This window comes from Triticum dicoccoides, chromosome 4A, assembly GCF_002162155.2.
Source record: "Triticum dicoccoides isolate Atlit2015 ecotype Zavitan chromosome 4A, WEW_v2.0, whole genome shotgun sequence".
NCBI classification, from domain to species: domain Eukaryota; kingdom Viridiplantae; phylum Streptophyta; class Magnoliopsida; order Poales; family Poaceae; genus Triticum; species Triticum dicoccoides.
In genome coordinates, this window is record NC_041386.1 from 308,429,651 (window position 1) to 308,447,100 (window position 17,450).

Below are 17,450 nucleotides of genomic sequence, written 5' to 3' on the forward strand. Positions count from 1 at the left end.
GGGGATATGCATATCCCTGTTGAGGTAACATAGTGTTATACGAAATTTCTCCGGTTCCATGTTATTCGGAATGAGTTCGTAACAAGACTTGGTCAACCTTGTTAGTGGATTCCTTTTGATGATCATGAGATGGATGAAACTAGAAGGCACAACCTTCTATACCCTCCTTTTACTTTCTGTTATTTATATTAAATAAAATAAAAATAAATATTTTTCTGTCTGTTATCTGATTATCCGTGCAATATAAAAATACCCCGAAAATAAAAGTTCTCCAAATGCCCTGAAATTTAAATATGATTTTTTCTAGAATATTTGAGAATATTTGACACTAAGAACACAGCAAGGGGGGTCACCCACCTGCCCACGAGGGTGGAGGGCGCGCCCTACCCCCTGGGCGCGCCCCCTGCCTCGTGGGCCCACGGTGGCCCTCCTTGACTTATCCTTTCTCCCACACACTCCTTCTTCCTCCCCCAAACACGAATATCCAGCTCAAACACGAGTTCTAGCTCATCTTGCTGCCATTTTCGATCTCCTTGCTCAAAGCACTTCTCACAAAACTGCTTGGGGAGATTGTTCCTTGGTATGTGACTCCTCCATTGGTCCAATTAGTTTTTGTTCTAGTGCTTTATTCATTGCAATTTTTTGCTGCCTAGGTGACCATGTTCTTGAGCTTGCATGTCAAATTTATATGGTTCCAAGTAGTTTTGATGCATGATATAGGCCCTAGGCACTTGTAGGAGTAGTTGCTATCAATATTATTGAGTTTGGTTTACTTTTATTTTGAAGTTACTAATTTTTTTCAGAATTTTTTAGAGGAAGAAATATGCTTAGGAAAATGTTCCAAGGTGGTTCTTCAAGGAAGCAAGGACCCAGGCTTGCAATGCGTGATGCTGATGATGAGCCACGAAGAAATGCCCAGTGCGTCCTTGTGAATGGCCTTCGGAAAACTTTATGGATTGAGCAGAAATTAAGGAAGAATTTAACGCATATTTGCGTAACGCTGATCTTGTGAGCTTCGAGGAAGAGAAGTGCAGCCAGTATCACCATCTCACTAGTTCCTTTATGAGGAGGTTTGAATTTTCATCTTCACATAATTCTCCAACTGTCCTGTTTGATCTTTATGAAAATTCTTACACTATGGACTTAGAGGATTTTACCACTGCTTGCAAACTTCCACAATGGGGTAGTATCAGGGATCCTCGCAAATCTGAATTTAGAGATTTTCTTGCTAGTATAACTGTGGGAGAATCTAGAGATATAACACAAGCCACTATAGGGAGCATTCACTTTCCTGCTATACATTATTTTGCTCTCTTCATAGGTAGATGCATTAATGGTAAAGATGAGGCATGTCACATGTGTGTCCCTGACCTCAGTATTCTTAGGAGTGCTTTGTTAGGAGATAAATCTTATAATTTGGGAGCCATTGTTGCACGTAGGTTGCATCTTAATAGATTTAATTGAGATTTCTTTGGTGGAATTTATGCAACCCACATAGCTAATTTTCTTGGTATAGCCATACGCGAAGATGATATTGAATTACCCCCTGCTTACCTAGACTTCAATGCTATGGTTCACCACCAGTTTGTGGAGAGGAATGAATCACCTCTCAAGTATGGACTAATATTTGACAGACGCCGTGCTGTCCATATTACTCTCCCTGCTCCTGCCTTCTTTGATTATCAGGCAAAAGGAAGATATGTTATTACCAGAGAGGAGGCAGATGAGTACGAGAGGAGGGCGGAGGTCGCTCGTCGCCACGCTGCAGCTCAGGAAGCGATAGCCGCTGCATCTCAGTACGACCCCAACTTTTACTATGGATATCCGCCAGCCCAGCCGTGGCCATAGACCAACTTAGGCCAAAAGCCTAAGCTTGGGGGATTACGTATTTCTCACCGACATTAAACTTATGTTCACACACTCATTGCTAGATGTCGATGCTCATACTTTTTCATTGTATCATCCATGCTAGTTTATTTTCCTTTTTATGCTTTCTTCTTATGTGTTTGATAAACCTTAAGAAAAACAAAAAAACTAGTTGTAGCTTTTAATTAGTTTACTTTCCATGCTTGTAGTAGTAATTAAAAAGATATCCCAAAAAGATTTCCTGTTCTTCTTTTACTTGTTGGGAGCTCTCCCGTGTAAATAGTTTTCTTTTCTTTTCTTTTCTTTGGGGGTAGATAGGAGAAGACCATAATTAAAGTGTTGAAGTGGATCTTATATGCATTATTGTTGATCTGACAAAAGAGCCCATATTACCTTGTCTTCTCCTGTTTATTGAATGCTTGCAGATTCCAACTTAGTCCAATGCACGTGCACTATTATTATTCACACTATTCGGTCATGCAAGTGAAAGGCAATTATGACGATATATGATGGACTGGTGAGATGAGAAAAGCTAGTATGAACTCGACCTCTCTTGTTTTTGTAAATATGATTAGTTCATCGTTCCTCATTCAGCCTATTATGAATAAACATGTTTGCAATGACAACTAGAGATCATAGTTCTTATGTCATGCTTGATTAGCTAGGAGCTTATAATGGTTTACCTTGCGTGCCAACATCCTATTAAAATGGTTGTGATGTGGTATGATAGGGTGGTATCCTCCTCTGAATGATTTAAGTGACTTGACTTGGTGCATGTTCACGCATGTAGTTGAAACAAAATCAACATAGCCTTCACGATATTTATGTTCATGGTGGATTATATCATACTCATGCTTGCATTCGGTGTTGATTAATTTTAATGCATGTTCATGACTGTTGTCGCTCTCTAGTTGGTCGCTTCCTAGTCTTTTGCTAGCCTTCACCTGTACTAAGCGGGAATACTGCTTGTGCATCCAACTCCATAAACCCCAAAGTTATTCCATATGAGTCCACCATACCTACCTATTTACGGTATCTACCTGCCGTTCCAACTAAATTTGTATGTGCCAAACTCTAAACCTTCAAATAAATATCCTGTTTTGTATGCTTGAATAGCTCATGTATCAACTAGGGCTATCTGTATCTTCCATGTTAGGCAGGTTATTCTCAAGAGGAGTGGACTCCGCTCCTCACTCATGAGAAAGTGGCTGGTCACCTGGATACCTAGTCCCATTCTTTATGCAAATCAAATCAAAATAATTGCAAACAAAACTCCCCCTGGGACTCTTGTTAGTTGGAGGCACTCGTTGTTTCGAGCAAGCCATGGGTTGATGCTTGTTGGTGGAAGGGGGAGTATAAACTTTACCATTCTGTTTGGGAACCGCCTATAATGTGTGTAGCACGGAAGATATCGCCATCTCTTGGTTGTTATGCTGACAATGAAATTATACCGCTCAAAATATTATTCACCTCTATTTCAAAACCGAGCTCTGGCACCTCTACAAATCCATGCTTCCCTCTGCGAAGGGCCTATCTATTTACTTTTATGCTGAGTCATCATCCTCTTATTAAAAAGCACCAGTTGGAGAGCACCACCGTCATTTGCATTCATCACTGTTAGTTTACATTGAGTATGACTTGACTGGATCTCGTTTACCATGAATTACAATGTCTCGCCAGTCTTTGATCTTTAAAGGTGCTCTGCATTTACGTTTTGCGGTCTCAGAAAGGGCTAGCGAGATACCATCTTGTTATATCATATTATGATTGTTTTGAGAAAGTGTTGTCATCCGAGATTTATTATTATTGCTCGCTAGTTGATTATGCCATTAACATGAGTAAACTTGAGACCTAAGCGTTATTGTGAATGTGGTTAGTTATAATCTTTGCTGAAAACTTGAATGCTGGCTTTACATATTTACAACAACAAGAGCAAGCAGAGTTTGCAAAAGTTTTTCTTTATCACTTTCAGTTTATCAACTGAATTGCTTGAGGACAAGCAAAGGTTTAAGCTTGTGGGAGTTGATATGTCTCCGTCGTATCTACTTTTCCAAACACTTTTTCCCTTGTTGTGGACTCTAACTTGCATGATTTGAACGGAACTAACCCGGACTGACGCTGTTTTCAGCAGAATTACGATGGTGTTATTTATGTGCAGAAACAAAAGTTCTCGGAATGACCAGAAACTTCACGGAACAACTTTTCGGAAAATATAAAAAATCCTTGCAAAAGATGAAGGCCAGGGGGCCACCACCTGTCCACGAGGGTGGGGGGCACGCCTGCCCCCCTAGGGCGCGCCCCCTACCTCGTGGGCCCCCTGGAGCTCCTTCGACCTCAACTCCAACTATATATATTTGGTTTCGGTGAGAAAAAAATAAGATAGAAGGATTCATCGTGTTTTATGATACGGAGCCGCCGCCAAGCCCTAAAACCTCTCGGGAGGGGTGATCTGGAGTCCGTTCAGGGCTCCGGAGAGGGGAATCCGTCGCCATCGTCATCATCAACCATCCTCCATCACCAATTTCATGATGCTCACCGTCGCGCGTGAGTAATTCCATCATAGGCTTGCTGGACGGTGATGGGTTGGATGGGATCTATCATGTAATCGAGTTAGTTTTGTAAGGGTTTGATCCCTAGTATCCACTATGTTCTGAGATTGATGTTGCTATGACTTTGCTATGCTTAATGCTTGTCACTAGGGCCCAAGTGCCATGATTTCAGATCTGAACCTATTATGTTTTCATCAATATATGAGAGTTCTTGATCCTATCTTGCAAGTCTATAGTCACCTATTATGTGTTATGATCCGTTAACCCCGAAGTGACAATAATCGGGATACTTATCGATGATGACCTTAGTTTGAGGAGTTCATGTATTCACTATGTGTTAATGCTTTCGTCCGGTACTCTATTAAAAGGAGGCCTTAATATCCCTTAGTTTCTGCTAGGACCCCGCTGCCACAGGAGGGTAGGACAAAAGATGCCATGCAAGTTCTTTTCCATAAGCACGTATGACTATATTCGGAAGACATGCCTACATTACATTGATGAACTGGAGCTAGTTCTGTGTCACCCTAGGTTATGATTGTTACATGATGAACCGCATCTGGCATATTCTCTATCACTGATCCATTGCCTACGAGCTTTCCATATATTGTTCTTCGCATATTTACTTTTTCGTTGCTATTGCTATCATCACTACAAAATACCAAAAACATTACTTTTACTATTGTTACCTTTTGCTACTGTTACCACTACTATCATATTATTTTGCTACTAAATACTTTGCTGCAGATATTAAGTTTCCAGGTGTGGTTGAATTGACAACTCAGCTGCTAATACTTGAGAATATTCTTTGGCTCCCCTTGTGTCGAATCAATAAATTTGGGTTGAATACTCTACCCTCGAAAACTGTTGCGATCCCCTATACTTGTGGGTTATCAATGGCTAGTTTGTTAGCTCTTATCAGATAATCATCGTTGATGTAATAGCGTTCCCAAGATGTACGCGTCAAACATTTGGCATATGGAATAGCAAAAGTAGGATCATGGGCATACACGTCTTTTATGTGCTCAAAGCCGATGACATTCAATTCAAGTTTGGTGACAAGCATGCATATGCGGGAAAGAGCTTCCGCCACAACATTTTCCTTACCTTTAATGTACTTGATGACATAAGGAAATGACTCAATGAACTCACTCCATTTAGCATGACGCTTGTTCAACTTAGTTTGACCCTTAAGGTATTTAAGCATTTCATGGTCGGTATGGATGACAAATTCATGAGGGCGAAGATAATGTTCCCATTCATGAAAAACTCGCAATAAAGCATATAGCTCTTTGTCATAGATGGGGTAATTAAGTTGCGTTCCGGAAAGTTTTTCACTAAAGTAAGCTATGGGGTGCTTCTCTTGCGTTAACACTCCTCCTATGCCATTACTACTAGCATCGCAATGAATTTCAATGGGTTTGTCATAGTTGGGTAATACAAGCATCGGAGCATGAGTAAGAAAATTCTTAAGCTCATTAAATGCTCTATCTTGAGTTGGTGCCCAAACAAAGGGTGCATTCTTCTTACTCAAAGCATGTAAAGGAGAAGCAATGGTGCTAAATCCTTAACAAATGTACGGTAGAAACTTGCTAAACCAAGGAAGCTACACACTTGTTGCAAGTTGGTTGGTTGGGGCCAAGTTTTAATAGCATTGATCTTAGATTCATCAACATGAACACCCTTAGAAGACACAGCAAAACCCAAGAAAACAGTCTTATCAACACCAAAAAGGCATTTGTCCATACTAGCATAACGACGCTCTTTCCTAAGGATTTGCAACACGGTTCTAAGATGGGTGACATGGTCTTTGAGAGATTTTCTAAACACAAGAATATCGTCAAAATAGACCACAACAAATACACCAATATAGGGTCGAAGAACAAAATGCACGACTCGCATGAAAGTACCGGGTGCTTCGGATAAACCCATTGGCATGACAAGCCATTCATATAAGCCAAATTTGGTCTCAAATGTGGTTTTCCATTCATCACCTTCCTGGATGCGTATTTGATAGTAGACACTTTTAAGATCAATTTTAGAGAAAATGGTGGCTCCGCTAAGCTCATCTAGGATATCATCTAGGCCTGGAATGGGTTAACGATAACGCACGGTAATAGCATTGAGAGGATGACAATCAAAACACGTGTGATATGTACCATCTTTCCTAGGAACAAGGATTACCAGTACTGCAAGAGGGCTCAAACTTTCTCGAGCATGGCCTTTCTCGATGAGTTGTTGTACTTGCCATTGGATCTCCTTAGTTTCCTTGGGGTTGACGCGGTAGGGAGCCTTGTTAGGAAAGGGTGCTCCGGGGATGAGGTCGATTTGGTGTTCGATGCCTCATAGTGGAGGTAGACTCGGAGGTAGCTCATCGGGTAAAATGTCTTGGAATTCCTGCAATAGAGAAGATAACACTAAAGGAAGTTTGTGAGAGGTGTTAGCTTTTGGTGCCTCGTCCTTGCACAAAAGGACATAGTGCATGACATTTGATGGGTTCTCACACACTTCTCTCATCTCACTTTCGATGGCAAATAGGACTAGATTTTTTTGCCTCTCATCATGGAGGCACTCAATTTCGGCTTGTGGCGCTCAATCTCTTTTTGGTGGTTCGCTCTCTCACTATTCTCTCCATGATGGGTGGCTTGCTTGTCGGCGATCACTTGGCTTGGAGACATAGGTCGAACGACGTACTCCTTTCCCTTCCTCTTGAAGCTATAGTGATTCGTTCGCCCATTGTGGATGATACCTCGATCAAATTGCCATGGTCGCCCAAGAAGAAGGTGGCAAATGGACATTGGAATGACATCACACTCCAAAGTGTCTTCGTAAGCTCCGATCTTGAAGGAAACTTGTACCATATGCTCGACTTGGATAGTGCCGGAGCCGCTTGGCCATTGAACCTTGCAGGGGTGCGGGTGCTTCATCTTGACCAATTGGAGCTTGGAGCATAGTTCTTCTCTTGCAAAGTTATGGCAACTCCCTCCATCGACGATGACCTTGACGGACCTTCCATTAATGCCGGCCTTGGTATGGAAGATATGGCATATTTGGTCTTCTTCTTGTTGACGTTGAAGTGTTAAGACCTTGGGGACAACAAGAGCGGGGCTCGGGTCTTCGTCACAAAAAACTTGATCATCTTCATGTTCGTTCACTTTCTGGTGCATGGCCACTTTCTCAAGGGCTTCCATTTCTCCTTCACTCATGGAGTCGTATGTACCATCATCGTTGAAGATCATGGTGCGTTTGTTTGTACACTCAGTGGACTTGTGGCCTCGGCCGCCGCATGTGAAGGATTTGAGAACTTGTCTTTATGGTCTCTCGGTTGGGGTAGAGGATGATGAAGCTCTCGGCTTAAAGTTTCTTGTTGTAGGAGGCTGACTTGAGGTTGTCATAATTTGCTTGTAGCTTGAATTGTCGATGTTGCTTGGGGTAGCTTTGGTTGAGGAAGAAGGTGTTGGAGTCGTTGAAGCTTGGGTGTTGGAGAAGTCGTAGCTCTTGGATGAGAACTTGGCATACTTAAAGTCATCTTGCACTTGACGTTCCGCCTTGGTAGCTTGGTGCACTAGCTCGATGAGGTTCAAGTAAGGTTGGAAGTCGGTGATCTTCTTGATAGGATGGTTAAGTCCATTCAAGAAACTTGCCATAGTTTGCTCATTATCTTCCGTGACACTGGCTCGTATCATGGAAATCTCCATTTCCTTATTGTATTCTTCAATGCTCTTGATTCCTTGCTTGAGGAGTTAGAGTTTCTTGAAAAGGTCGCGATTGTAGTAGGTTGGCACGAAACATGCTCTCATGACATCCTTCATTTGGGCCCAAGTTGTGATGGATGGTTAACCTCTTACCTCTCGGTGCTCAATGACTTGTTCCCACCAAATTAGGACGTAATCTTGGAACTCAAGGGATGTCATTGCGATCTTCTTCTCTTCTTCATAGTTGTGCAAGCAGAAGATTTTGTCAACCTTCAATGCCCATGAAAGGTACTCTTCGGGATCATTGCTTTTGGAAAACTTGGGCATGGTGAACTTTAGCTTGCCGTAGCATTGCTCTTCATTGTGTTGGGGTCGGGGATGATGACGTCCTTGACGAGGAGGATTGTCTTCCTGAACTTGCTCTTGTCTTGGAGGATTTCCATTGTCTTCTTGCTCTAGGTGAACTTGAGGTTCTTGTCAAGCTTGTGGAGGAGCTTGTCGAGCTTGTGGAGGAGCTTGTCGAGCTTGTGGAGGAGCTTGAGGAACTTGACGATGCACGCGAGCTTGATATATTCGTTCTTTAACTTCATCTCGAAGTGCTTCTTGTTGCTCACGAGCTTCCCGGTTGCGCGTGGCTGTGACTCGACTTGAAGCTCGGAGGGCACGTTGCGCCACAAGTGCTTGAGCTTGTCGCCGTTGTTTTTCTTGACGTTGTGCCTCGACATCTTGTGCATCTTAGTGTTGACGCACTTGCTCTTCCTCTTCTTGTTGGCTTTGTCATTGCCGTTCTTGTGCTTGCGCAAAAGTAGCTTGGTTTTGATGGTGTCGTTGTTCTTGCGCGCGAAGTTGCTCTTAAGAGTCGTTCTCATGTTGAGGATTGCGGTTTGCTTGACGGACTTGGCGCATGGCTCGCTGAAGAGTATTCGATGTCGGAGTACTTGAGCCAGAGATGGTGTCGTTGGAGTGTCGACTTGAGCGGCTCCGTCTTGAGTAGGAAGAAGTGGAAGAAGAGCGGTTGAGCAACAAAGCACGAATCTCGTTCATTATTGCATCATTCTATTGTTTGTGGTTGATGACCCACAAGTATAGGGGATCTATCGTAGTCCTTTCGATAAGTAAGAGTGTCGAACCCAACGAGGAGCAGAAGGAAATGATAAGCGGTTTTCAGCAAGGTATTCTCTGCAAGTACTGAAATAAGTGGTAACAGATAGTTTTGTGATAAGGTAAATTGTAACGAGCAACAAGTAACAAAAGTAAATAAAGTGCAGCAAGGTGGCCCAATCCTTTTTGTAGCAAAGGACAAGCCGGAACAAACTCTTATAATAGGAAAAGCGCTCCCAAGGACACATGGGAATATCGTCAAGCTAGTTTTCATCACGTTCATATGATTCGCGTTCGATACTTTGATAATTTGATATGTGGGTGGACCGGTGATTGGCTGTTGTTCTTACTTGAACAAGCATCGCACTTATGATTAACCTCTATTGCAAGCATCCGCAAGTGCAACAAAAGTATTAAGGTAAACCTAACCATAGCATAAAACATGTGGATCCAAATCAGCCCCTTATGAAGCAACGCATAAACTAGGGTTTAAGCTTCTGTCACTCTAGCAACCCATCATCTACTTATTACTTCCCAATGCCTTCCTCTAGGCCCAAATAATGGTGAAGTGTTATGTAGTCGACGTTCACATAACACCACTAGAGGCTAGACAACATACATCTTATCAAAATATCAAACGAATACCAAATTCACATGACTACTCATAGCAAGACTTCTCCCTTGTCCTCAAGAACAAACGTAATTACTCACAAAGCATATTCATGTTCATAATCAGAGGGGTAATAATATGCATATAGGATCTGAACATACTTCCACCAATTAAACCAATTAGCATAAACTACAAGGAGTAATCAACACTACTAGCAACCTACTAGCACCAATCCCGGACTTTGAGACAAGAATTGGATACAAGAGATGAACTAGGGTTTGGAGATGAGATGGTGCTGGTGAAGATGTTGATGGAGATTGCCCTCTTCCGATGAGAGGAGCGTTGGTGATGACGATGGTGATGATTTTCCCCTCCCAGAGGGAAGTATCCCCGGTAGAACAGCTCTGCCGGAGCTCTAGATTGGATCCGCCAAGGTTCCGCCTCGTGGCGGCGGAGTCTCGTCCCGAAAGGTTCCTTCTTATTTTTTTCTCATCGAAAGACCTCATATAGGAGAAGATGGACGTCGGAGAGCCACCAGGGGGCCCACGAGGTAGGGGGCGCGCCCTGGGGGGGCGCCCCCCGCCCTCGTGTGAAGGGTGTGGGCCCCCTGGCCTTCATCTTTGGCGAGGATTTTTCTTTATTTATTTTAAGATGTTCCGTGAAGTTTTAGGACTTTTGGAGTTGCATAGAATAGGTCTCTAATATTTGCTCCTTTTCCAGCCCAGAATTCCAGCTGCCGGCATTCTGCCTCCTTATGTAAACCTTGTAAAATAAGAGAAAATATCCATAAGTATTGTGACATAAAGTGAAATAACAGTCCATAATGCAATAAATATCGATAAAAAGCATGATGCAAAATGGACATATGAATGGTCGTCGAGCTTGTTGTCGAAGTAGTCTCTTGTGCGTTGCTCGGAGAGTCGCAAGTCGGTGGCGAGGTTGTCGATGCGTTCGTTCATTGCTTGTTGCTCTTGATGCATAGCTCGTTGTGCACCAAAAAGGGGGCTCTTTGTGACGTAGGAGGACATGTCGTCGTATGCTCGATGAAGAGTGGGTTGGTAGAAGTACTTGGCCTATCCATCATTTGAAACAAATATGTGAGTGGGAGAAAGAGAAGAATATATACCAAATGTACCTTGAACGATGTTGAAGATGGATCAATGATCACTCAAATGTGGAACAAGGAAATAGCACAACTGGTACCAATTCTTGTCGGTTTCTCACACCTACACAAGTAAAAGCTTATAGTGGAGCTCAGTTAGGATGGTGGCACAAAATTTGATGCAATTGTTAGTGAGCCTCAATAATGTTGGAAAAGATTCACAAATTTGCAAATGGAACAAGTAGACCAATAGCACAATATGGTACACGGAAACACACACACACAAAGATAAATGGGATCATGCAACCAAGGAATGAGCCAAAATGTGGAATCCACGGAAAATGCTCTTGTTGCACAACACTAGAGAGACGCTAGCACGATTGCACAATAGGCGGATACGAAGACTTGTGCACAACCTACTAAGCAAAAATGCAACAACTTCTATCCCAAGTATGCTATATCTATGGTATTCCGATGATATGATCCAAGATGATCAAGTATGACAATCTTAATGTAGTGTGATGCTATGGTTCTTGCTTAAAAGCTCAGTGCTTATCTTTCCCTTTTGCTTAAAAGCTTGTTTGGCTCTTTCTCTTTTGATCTCTTTATCACGCAAAACTTCATGAACCAAGATAGAAATTGTGTATGCGATGACAACTTTGTGACACAAAAGATGATACCAAGATATGTACAAAGATAACATGGTAAGTATGCAATGTGAAGTATTACCACTAATGTGCACAAGTGACATTGCCAACAATACTCAAAGGCTAGTCTCGATGGGTAAGATACACAAAATTGGGTTATGGTGGTTATCAATGTAATGGCAAGAATGTATAAAGATGGGATATCACGATACCAAGATGAGGTTACCGTTCTTGCATACCATATGGTGTCAAAACAGTGGAGTGGTCATTGTCGATGACGAGTCCATGGAGAAGATGAGCGGCGGTAATGTTGATGATGAATCGTACCTAAATAGCCGAAACACAATAGGATATGGAACCGCAACTCAAATTCTCAAAGCAAAACGTGACAAAATTGTCGGAGTTGATAGCGGTTAAGAGATGGTGGTGGTATGCGGAAGTGAATGTGGGTACCAGAGCAAAATTTGGCAAAATTTAGGCGGCAAATGGGGTGGTGGATGGAGATGTTGCTGTCAGGGACCGGATGCCCGGGCTTGAGGGCCGGATGTCCGGGTTCAGGATCCATGGATGAACTTGATGAACTCGTGGGGGAATTTGAAATTCCGGGGCAAAATTCGAGAGATTTTGTGGATGGAAATTGGGGAAAAGAAGGGGGAAAGCTAGATCTACTTGCAACACACGAAATCCGTGGATCAAATCCAACAAAACTTCATCACACCAACAAATCACAAAAAAATCTGGGGGGATATTTTTGTCGGGAATTTTTGAATTTGGGACAAAATCAACAAAATAAGGCTAGAAAACAAAGAGGGGAGGCTCCGAAATCGTGATCGACGTGGCTCATGATACCAAGATGATGTAGGGTGGAACCCTATATGGCCGATCTTTCATGAAAGGAGCAGATCCCGCGAAGAACACGAAGAATATGAGGAGAAATCATGAGGGGAAACACGAGACAATCACTCAAACCAACAAGATACAGTCACACATATGATAGATCCTCGAAACCATAAGAGATACAAGATCCACGATCAATAAAGGATGATACAAGTGGCATGATCTTCTCCGTGAGGAGGTCTTGAGGTCTTCCCGTTAGGGGTCTTGAATCCAAGTGGATCTTCTCCAAAGAGGTGACGGTCTCTCTCAGTGGATTAGATCCGGATGGATGGGTGAGGCTCTATCTCACATATGAGCTATCACAACGCTAACCCTAGAAAGAAGGAGGAGGAGTATATATAGTCTAGGGGGTCGAAGGGGTACATGGGCCTCAGCCCTACACTGTGCGCAGACAGGGGAGGCAGGATGTCCGGGTGCTCACGAGATGCCGGATGTCCGGGCTATCGGGCTGGATGTCCGGGCTGGCCTGGCGCCGTCCTGATGCTCTCTGGATATGTCTGGTCCGGATGTTAGGGTGTGGGGTTGGATGTCCGGGACTTCGCGAGGGGCCGGATGTCTGGGCGGGGTGGGGGGGGGCGGATGTCCGGGCTGACGGGGTTGGTCTTGATGCATTCGGGATGGAGGGCGTCGGATTTCCGGGCTTGGGCAGATGTCCGGGCAGAGGCCGGATGTACAGGGGCTGTAGGTACTTGGCGGCTATTGGGGTGGATCCTCCAGGGGCCGGATGTCCGGGGTCATGGTCGGATGTCCGGGTCTTGGAAGCTGCTCTTGACTCCTTCCGTTGGTTCTCTTCATCCATGAACTTGGGGACTTGTCCGTCTTCACATGCATCTTCGGGAGGGTCCTCTTGATAGCTAATCATGCACAACATTCTAGACATAGGTAGTAGCCATGTCTCGAGTGGATCATGTGTGATATGACTAAGGAAGGAAGTCGCCTCGGTCTCGAGAGCTCTAGCTCTAGCTCGTGTCATAGGTCCTGTTGGAACTTGGTGAGACGATGGTAGGTCCACGGGGATGACCGTAGGATGCTCTGCATCATCTTGCCTCACGGTGCTAGATGACTTGTTCCCACCAAATGAGGACGTAGCCTTGGAACTCAAGGGATGCCATCACGATCTTCTTCTCTTCCTCACAGTTGTGCAAGCGGAAGATTTTGTCAACCTTCAATGCCCATGAAAGGTATTCTTCAGGATCATTTCTTCCGGAAAACTTGGGCATGGTGAACTTTAGCTTGCTGTAGCATTGTTCGTCATTGTGTTGGGGTCGAGGATGATGATGCCCTTGTCGTGGAGGCTTGTGAACCTCATGTTGCTCTTGTCGTGGAGGATTTCTGTTGTCTTCTTGATCTTGGTGAACTTGAGGTTCTTGTCGAGCTTGTGGCGGAGCTTGTCGAGCTTGTGGAGGAGCTTCAGGAACTTGACGATGCACACGTGATTGATAAATCCTCTCTTGAGATTCATCGTGAAGTGCTTCTTCTTGTTCGCGCCTATGGAGGTTCCGTTTGGCAACGACACAGCTTGTGTCGTGGAGTGCACGTTGCGCCTCAAGTGCTTGATCTTCTCGCCATTGTTGTTCTTGACGTTGTGCCATGACATCTTGTGCATCTTGGTGTTGTCGTGCTCGCTCTTCCTCTTCTTGTTGGTGTAGGCATTGCCGTTCTTGTGCTTCCGCAAAAGTAGCTTGGCTTTGACGATGTCGATGCTCTTGCGCTCAAAGTTGCTCTTGAGCATCGGTTCCATGTAGAGGATTGCAGTTTGCTTGACGGTCTTGACGCGCGGCACATCGAAGAGTATTTGATGTTGGAGTACTTGAGCCGGAGATGGTCTCGTCGGAGTGTTGACTCAAGCGGCTCCATCTTGAGTAGGACCAAGTGGTAAAGAGAGGTTGAACAACAAAGCATGAATCTTGTCCATTCTTCCATCATTCTCTTGTTTGTGGTTGTCGAGCTTGTTGTCGAAGTAGTCTCTTGTACATTGCTTGGAGGGTCGCAAATCGGTGGCGAGGTTGTCGATGCGTTCGTTCATTGCTTGTTGCTCTTGATGCAAAGCTCGTTGTGCACCAAAGAGGTGGCTCTTTGTGACATAGGAGGACATGTCATCGTCTTGCTTGATGAAGAGTGGGTTGGTAGAAGTACTTGGCCTATCCATTATTCCAAGGAAATATGTGAGTGGGAGAAAAAGAAGAACTTATACCAAATGTACCTTGACCGATGTGGAAGATGGATCAATGATCACTCAAATGTGGAACAAGAAATTAGCACAATTGGTACCAATTCTTGTCGGTTTCTCACACCTACACAAGTAAAAGCTTATAGTGGAGCTCAGTTAGGATGGTCGCACAAAATTTGATGCAATTGTTAGTGAGCCTCAATAATGTTGGAAAAGATTCACAAATTTGCAAATGCAGTAAGTAGACCAATAGCAAGATATGGTACATGGGAACATACACACAGAGAGATAAATGGGGTCGTGCAACCAAGGACTGAGCCAAAAATGTGGAATCCACGAAAATGCTCTTGTTGCACAACACTAGAGAGACGCTAGCACGATTGCACAATAGGCGGATACGAAACTTGTGCACAACCTACTAAGCAAAAATGCAACGACTTCTATCCCAAGTATGCTCTATGTATGGTATTGCGATGATATGATCCAAGATGATCGAGTATGACAATCTTAATGTAATATGGTGCTATGGTTCTTTCTTAAAAGCACTTTGCTTATCTTCCCCTTTTGCTTAAAAACTTGTTTGGCTCTTTCTCTTTTGAGCTCTTTTCTCATGCAATGCTTGACGAACCAAGATAGCAATTGTGTATGCGATGTCAACTTTGTGACACAAAAGATGATACCAAGATGATATGGTAAGTATGCAATGGGAAGTATGATCACTAATGTGCACAAGTAATGTGGCCAGCAATACTCAAAGGCTAGTCTCAATTGGTAAGATACGCAAAATTGGGCTATGGTGGTTATCAATGTAATGGCTAGAATGAATAATGATGGGATATCACGATACCAAGATGAGGTTACCGTTCCTGCATACGGTATGGTGTCAAAATGGTGGAGTGGTTGTTGTCAATGACGAGTCTATGGCGAAGATGAGCGACGGTGATGTTGATGTCGAACCGTCCCTAAGTAGCCGAAATACGTTAGGAAACGGAGACCGCAACTCAAATTCTCAAAGCAAAATGTGTCAAAATTGTGTCGGAGTGTGAAACAACTAAGCAATGGTGGTTGCGGAGAGCGATGGTGGTATCAGGGTGCGTATGCGGAAGTGGAATGGGTATTGTTGTGCGTATGCGGAGGTGGAGGTGGAGAGGTGGGGGTGGCCGAACTGAACTTTTTCAGTTTCTTCAGGTAAGGTCGGGCGTCCGGTGGATGTCGGATGACCGGTGGTCGGACGTCCGGTGGCTGGCGGACGTCCGGTAGCTGGGCGATTTCGGGCACGGGATGAACAGCTAGGGTTCATGGTGGAGGAGGCAAAATTGGTAAAATTCGAGCGATTTTGTGGATGGAAATGGTGGAGATCATGGGGGAAAGCTAGATCCACTCATGTCAAAGAAAATACATGGATCCAATCCAACAAAACTTCATCACACCAAAAAATCACAAAAAAATTTGGGGCTATTTTTGGTTGGGATTTCCGAAATTGGGTAAGAACACAACAAAATCAAGCTAGAAAACAAGGGGTAGGGGTTCCAAATCCGTGATCAACACGGCTCATGATACCAAGATGATGTAGGGTGGAAACCCTCGGGCCGATCTTTCACAATTGGAGCGGATCCTATGAAGAACACAAGAGGGGAACGAGGGGAGTCACAAGAGAAAACACTCAAACCAACAAGATTCGGTCACACATATGCTAGATTATCGAAACACAAAGAGATACATGATCCAAATCCAACAAAGGACGATACATAGGGTCACTAGTTCTTCTCCGTGAGGAGGTCTTGAGGTCTTCTTGTTAGGGGTCTTGAATCCATGTGGATCTTCTTCGAGGAGGTGACGGTCTCTCTCGGTGGAGTAGATCCGGATGAATGAGCGAGGCTCTATCTCACATATGAGCTATCACAACGCTAACTCTAACTAGGAGGAGGAGGAGGTCTATTTATAGTCGTAGTGCAAATGGGGGCGAAGCGAAGGGGTACATGGACCTCATGCCCGAAACTATGCGTAGATCGGTACAGGACGTTCGGTGGCTCACGAGCGTCCGAACGTCCGGATGTCGCTGGACTTCCGCTAATTCGGCTCAGTTGAGGTGGCACCGAATTCCAAGAGATGAACGGTCATCTGGTCGCTGGTCGTCCGCTTGCTTCGGACATCCGCCGATTTGGCTCGGGTATGGTGGTGCCGGTCGTCCGGTCCTATACGAACGTACGCTCGCTGTAGCTTGCGTTCGCTGTGATTTGGGTAGGCTGGGGCTTCGGGTGATGTTAGACGTCCGGTCCCGACTGGTCGTCCGATGGCTGGAGCTTCTTTGGCAGCTCTATTTCTTGTCCATTATCCTTGGTGTCCTCGCCGTCTTGTCTGTTGGATGTAGCTGCTCCGTGGTCTTCCTCCAAGTACCTGATCACACATAGTGTTTCTTCTTGAGGTAGTTGCCATGTCTCGTATAGAAAGTGGTAGTTCGGAGAGGAGCGAGTTCACCTTATCTTCGATAGCCTTTGCTCGGGCCCTGGTCATTGGTCCAAGTGGTGTCGTAGGAGATGTAGGTAGGTCCATGGGGATGACCTTGGGATGCTCCACATCACACGTTTATCACGTATTTGGAGTCCCTCCCAACGTTTTCTAGCCTTCTTTTGCTTGATTTCGTCCTAAATTCGAAAATCCCGACCAAAAATAGCCCCCAATTTTTTTTGTGATTTGTTGGTTTGATGATGTTTCTTGATTTTGATCCATGGATTCATTGTGTCTTGAGTAGATCTAGCTTCTCCCCACTTATCTCCACCTTCCATCCACAAAATCCATCAAATTTTGCCCCCAAA